Here is a 6199-nt window from a genome sequence, read left to right as displayed (position 1 = left end):
ATGACACAAATTCATGACTTTCTCTATATTATAAAATGCTTGCTTATCTAGTCTAAATTCAGTTAATGAAACAAAACTTTGCAAAGTTTAAAAAAAAAAAAAAGGATACCGAGCCTCTACATTTAAATTTACATACCTAACTTAAGCTCAAAGGTGAGAAGATTTCAATTCAATGTAAATTTTACATTCACCACGTGGATAACCAAGAAATACTTTGGAGCTAAAGAGGGCAAGTGAAGTTGCAAGCAAGCATATTAGTATGGGGAGGAAATATTGCTTAGTGGTCAAGATTGAGGTGCTGAATTCAGACTACCAAGCTAACCCCTTGAAGCATTGAATTTCCCACCTGTTAAATAGACCTAATTACAGTACTTCAAGTTATTTTGAGAATTAACAGGAAAATCCAGCAAGAGTTCCTGATATATAAAAAGTGTTCAGCAAATATTAAATGGGGAGCATGGTAATAATTTTAGCAATATGTACTAGAGTATAGGAAAAGGCAGTGCCTCACTTTGAGGTAGTGTTGGCTGCAAATTTGGCAGGAAATTACCCACCAGTGACTCTGTGAGAGAAAACACCTGGTAATCTCCTCCCATAAAGATCACAGCCAAGGAAACTCTATTACAGCAGTTCTACCCTGCCCTATGGGAGCTCTGGTAGCGTGGTGCCTAAGGCACTTGACTGCTAACCAGAAGGCTGGCAGTTCAAACACCAGCCACTCCTCGGAAGGAAGATGGGGCAATCTACTTCCGTAGTGATACTGCCTCGGAAACCCAAGGAGGGGTCTCTATGAGTCGGTGCCGACTCGACCACATATAACAACAACAACAACAACCCTGTCCTATGGGATCACTATGGATCTGAATCAACCCAAAGACACAACAACAACACATAGGGGTAAGTGTAGTTACTGTCTGTAAGTGGGAAGGGCCTAGATGCTTGTTACTGAAGTATGGTTCCTGCACTAATAGCCTTGGCAATACCTGGAAGCTTGTTAGAAATACGGGTGATTCACATGCACATTAAAGTGTGAGAAGCCCTGACATATATATATGGTGACCTCTGAATGTTCCATCTGGTCCCAGGTTCCCATATTATGGAGAAGGTCAAGGCAAGGTAACATATAGTAACAAATTAATTCTGCCCACATGCCCCTCCAATCTTTAGACTTTCTTTTAGATTAATTCTCCTGAATGCTGATTTTTGAGCAAGAGAGAATGTGTGTGTGTGTATGTGCATGTATGTGTGCTATAGGTACATCAAATTTTCTGGTGACTGAAAATTAGATTTAAAAATTTTAGCCATGGTTTTGTGTCATTGAAATCAAATACAAATAGACATTTCCCTTATGTTCAGTAATGGTTTTCACAAGCACACCAGTTACCTTGGTTTAGTTTATGTCCATTGTGTTTCCTTTGAGAAATAAACCCCTTAAGGTAAGTCAACAAAATGTTTCATCAATTGCCAAAGCAAATAATTTGTCTCTCTTTTAAGACCTCTAGGCTTGTTTATTTTTCACAGTTATATTGAAATTTTAAAATTATCTTTTTACAGCTTCAGTACCTAGTTTATATTGAGAGTTAAATAATTTAACTTTCTAAAGGCTCTGAAATTTGGAATTTTTAATGAAAGTTGTGCTTACCTATTAACCATGTGCCTTGAATCTTTAGAATGAAAGATAAGAAAACATGTGCTTTGATGACTATAAAATACTTCACAAATATGAGGTATCATTATCAGGTAACAAAGCATGTTACTAATATTAATTATTATCATGTTACTTTTATACTCTCTGCCTCAGTTTCTTCATCTTAAAAATGGGTATAATAGGTTGCTGTGTGTGGTAAAAAATTATATAGTGCTTAGCTCATAATGGGCATTTAAACTACTAGATTTCTTTTAATCTAATATGTCTCTACACATTACTCAGTTTGGAAAGTCTTGGTCAAATTCAGGTACCTACATTTTTTTTTTTATCTTTTTAAAGTAATCCATTGGGTTTTATTCCTTATTATTTTCATTCCATGGCTTATATTGAGCTCAATTTAGTCTTTAAAGAAAAATGCATCTCTTTTAACCCAAATTCAACAAGATTTTTATTGTTGTTGTTGTTATGTGCCATTGAGTCGGACCCAACTCATTAGCGACCCCTCCTTGGGTTTCCAAGGCAGTATCACTACGGAAGTAGATTGCCCCATCTTCCTTCCAAGAAGTGGCTAGTGGGTTTGAACCACTAGCCTTCTGATAAGCAGTCAAGTGCCTTAGGCACTACGCTACCAGAGCTCCCAAGATTTTCATTAGCTAGACATTTTTCTTTACAGAATCAACCTGAAAACACTCATCTTCGATCTATTTTCCTATGAAATCTGTCAGAACCTAGTTATCATTATTATAAAACAGAGGATTTGAGATTAAGGATGCCTAATCATATGCATTATGTGTAAATTCCAAGGGAGAAACAGTTGTCCATTGTATCACTTGTATAACTATAATGCATACACTTATGTTTGTTAATGATGGATTTTCATGATGATGATAATTATGATGATAATAATTCAACATAGTGGTCCTATATCAACAGCATAAGCATTAGGAATAAGGAAAATAGACTGGACAAAAATGTATTATAGTTCTGATTCATATACATAAATAAATATAAATATGAATCAGAACTATAATACATTTTTAATATATTCTCCAGGGATTGGCTTCAAGTAATTAGCAGTCAAATTTCAAGACTTTAAAAATAAGCAGTATGCCTCATAAAAAAACAACAACAAAAGAACACAAATATGACCAGTGAGCACTGCAAATCTTTAAAAAACAACATCTACCTTAGGAGCTCTGGTGGTATAGTGCCTAAGACACTTGACTGCTAACCAGAAGGCTGGCTGTTTATACCCACCAACCACCCCTCGGAAGGAAGGTTGAGCAATCTACTTCCATAGTGATACTGCCTCGGAAACCCAAGGAGGGGTTGCTATGAGTCAGGTCTGACTTGAGGGCACATAACAACAACAACAACATATGAGACCAAATGGTCTACAATTACACTAAAGCAAATATGAAAGTGTAAGTGAACAGGAAAATAGATTTTACTGGAAGTGAAACATCCAGAAGACAATTAATGAAAATGTTAAAACATTGTCAAAAGTGTAATCAATGACTGAACAATTTGTGTGTTAGTTATTAAATAGGAACCTAATTTGTGGTGCAACTTTCATAGAAAACGTAATGAAATATTTTAAAAACTAAATTAAATTAACAGTATATACAGCTTCGGCAACCACATTTAAAAAAAAAATCCTTGAATACTTAAAATTATTTTTATAATTTTGTTATACATCAGTTTCCCAGAGCACACTCAGTGGAGCCTTCTTCCATGAGGGATTTCATTTTTTTCTATGAATGTATCTAGGTATCTATCTATACAACAGATGGCCATATCTACTTTTCAATATCATGAGTTAGGAGAAAATACATGTCACTGATTTTTGCATGACTTAAGTTTACCTATGCAGCAGATACCCAAAACAAAGAATAACACATAAATATTACATAAGGACTTTCTAAGAGGACAAGCAGATCCCTAGCCCAACTCCAAAGCTGCTTGCTGTGAGTTGATATTAATAAGACACAGGGGTAGCAATGCCTATGGGTAGAGAAGGAGATGAGTATTGATTAATCTCCTTGGAATCCTTCCTGGACCATCTTCCACCACAATCCCTGTAAATTTTGAATTCCCAACAGTCTCACTTGAGTCGTCTTCTCTTCTCAATCTATTTTCCTTCATTGATATCATGTATAACCATGGCTTCAACAATCACCCTGGAGACAATGACACCAAAATCCATATTTGCTGTTCCACCCTGTCTTCTGAGATCAAAGCCTGCAATTTCTATTGCCCATTGGATGTTTCTACATGCATATCCCACAGGCACCTAAAACTCAAGATTATTCAAATTGAATCCACTGTCTCCTACTTCCAAACCTGCTATATCTCATTTCCTGTTTTAATTAATGATTCTACTCTCCACCTAGCCTACCCAGACTGAGACTGATTTGTTGTCTTCACCACTCAGGGACTTCAAAGTGCTCCAAATATGCCCCCTGTTCTGTGAACCAATGCTTCAGGGATTTTCTCCAAGCTCCACAACCCTACGTCATCAATTACAGACCATTTCATTTTGATCTGTTTCTAACTCTCATTGGACTCCCTTGGACTAAACAAAGACTTTTTTTTTTTTTTTAGTAACTCCCCTGGAATGTACAGGACTATGGGAATTTGTTTCACAATTCTATGACCCCTTTAAAATGCTTGGAAGATTTTGTACATGGGTATATGTACCACTAACCAGAAGGCTGGCAGTTCAAATCCACCAGCACTCCTCAGAAGGAAGGTCGGGCAATCTACTTTGGTAGTGATACTGCCTCAGAAACCTAAGGAGGGGTCGCTATGAGTTGGATCCGACTCAACAGCAGTGAGTTTGGTCTTTTGGTTTATATGTACATATTCTCTATCTATAGGTTTTCATCAATTTCTAAAAGCTGAGGGCTTTCTAAAACCAAGGCTATTTGCCTCCAGATGTTCCCTGCTTCCAGTCTGCCCTCATCTAGAAGGCAGTCTATAGTTCTCCATTGTTGATATTCTACAGCCATTTCTGACAATTTTCAAACCAATATCTGGTTTCCAGCCTGATGTCTGGTCTTGCAGTCTCATGAGGGAAAGGATGATATATACTGATGATATATACTTCTGTGGCCAGAGCAATCAGTTATTTTTGTCCGCACAGACCTTCTCCAGAAAGGAAAGTCACAGCCTTCCATAGTCCAGTCCAGGGCTCCCAGGGCAGCTGATTCCCTGTCACCTTCCTTTTGGTTGCTAGTGAGGTCATGCTTTAAGTGAAAATCACAAACACCTCAGAATTAACCAGCTAGGATTCCCCACCAATTCCTGCAACCTAGCAGGCATCTCCAAGGACAGAGGATAGAGCTGCACATGAGGGTGCTGCCAGCAGAACTGAGAACTCAATAATCTTCCTGCCTCTAGTGGCCACACAGCTCCCAGAGAAGTTCCCTAGTGTCCTAGTGACTTCGGGTTCCTTTCTCCTGTAGCCATTATGATAACACAAGTCTCCCTGAACTTGTTTGCTCTTGATCAGACAGCCCCATGCTACTTTACTTGAGATTTATGCCAGCCTGACATCCTCTGCCTAGATGACAGTGTTCTCAAACATTCTCACCACCCCGCAATTAAACCACAAACACACACATGCATGCATACATATACACTCATTTTGAGCAGGGATTTGCATCTATGGTACAGGGTCCATGTACCAACCAATCAGATTCAGTCCTCCAAATAAGTCATTGTGAGCAGAGTAAACTGATGTGATCTAAAAAAGTTACTGAACTATTATTGTAGTTGAGAGAAAGTAGAAGTATACAAAATTGGAAACAGAATACTTAGATATTAGTGACCTAAAAAGTATTTAGGTGTAGGTATCATCAATCTTTTTTTTATTTTTATTTATTTTATTGTGATTTGGGTGAAGATTTACAGAGCAAATTCACTTTCCATACAGCAGTTCACTTACACTTTGTCTCATGACATTGACCACAGTTTACCACAATGCAACAGCTCCCCTCCCACTTCCTCCCCATAGTTACCTCTTCCCAGTGTCCATCCCTCCATGCACTGCTGCCCCCTAAGCTGTCTCCCTGTGCATAAGCAGCCCTTCTTTCTCCCATGAATGTTCTCTCCAAGGAGTGTATCTACCTGAGGTAAATGTTTAACTCATATGCCTGTCTTTTGTACGGCTGGAAACCACAGGTGTGTGTTCAATTCCAAACCTGAAGGGCAGCTGGGGGCCATAGTCTCAGTGGTTCCACCAGGCTCTATCAGTCCAACAAACATGGTCCCTCCCCCCTTTTATTTTCTACAAATGATTTTGAATTTTGTTCCATATTGTTCTCACTCTCTATCAAGGATCTCCTACATAGATCCCCTTCCACGTGGATAACAGTGGTAGCCAGGCACCATCTAGTTCTTCTGGTTTCATAGTCGTATAGGCTACAGATCGTATGGTGTACCAGTCACTAGGACTAATTGTTTCCATGAATTTTGGTTTTCTTCATTCTTCTTTGCTCTAGATGAGAAGAGACCCATCATTGCATCTAGATGGCAGCTTGCTAGCTT

The sequence above is a fragment of the Orycteropus afer genome, unplaced genomic scaffold, assembly GCF_000298275.1.
Source record: "Orycteropus afer afer isolate SDZICR_OR568_19922 unplaced genomic scaffold, OryAfe1.0 scaffold00010, whole genome shotgun sequence".
Taxonomy (NCBI): Eukaryota; Metazoa; Chordata; class Mammalia; order Tubulidentata; family Orycteropodidae; genus Orycteropus; species Orycteropus afer.
Note: the sequence above shows the minus strand (reverse complement) of the source record.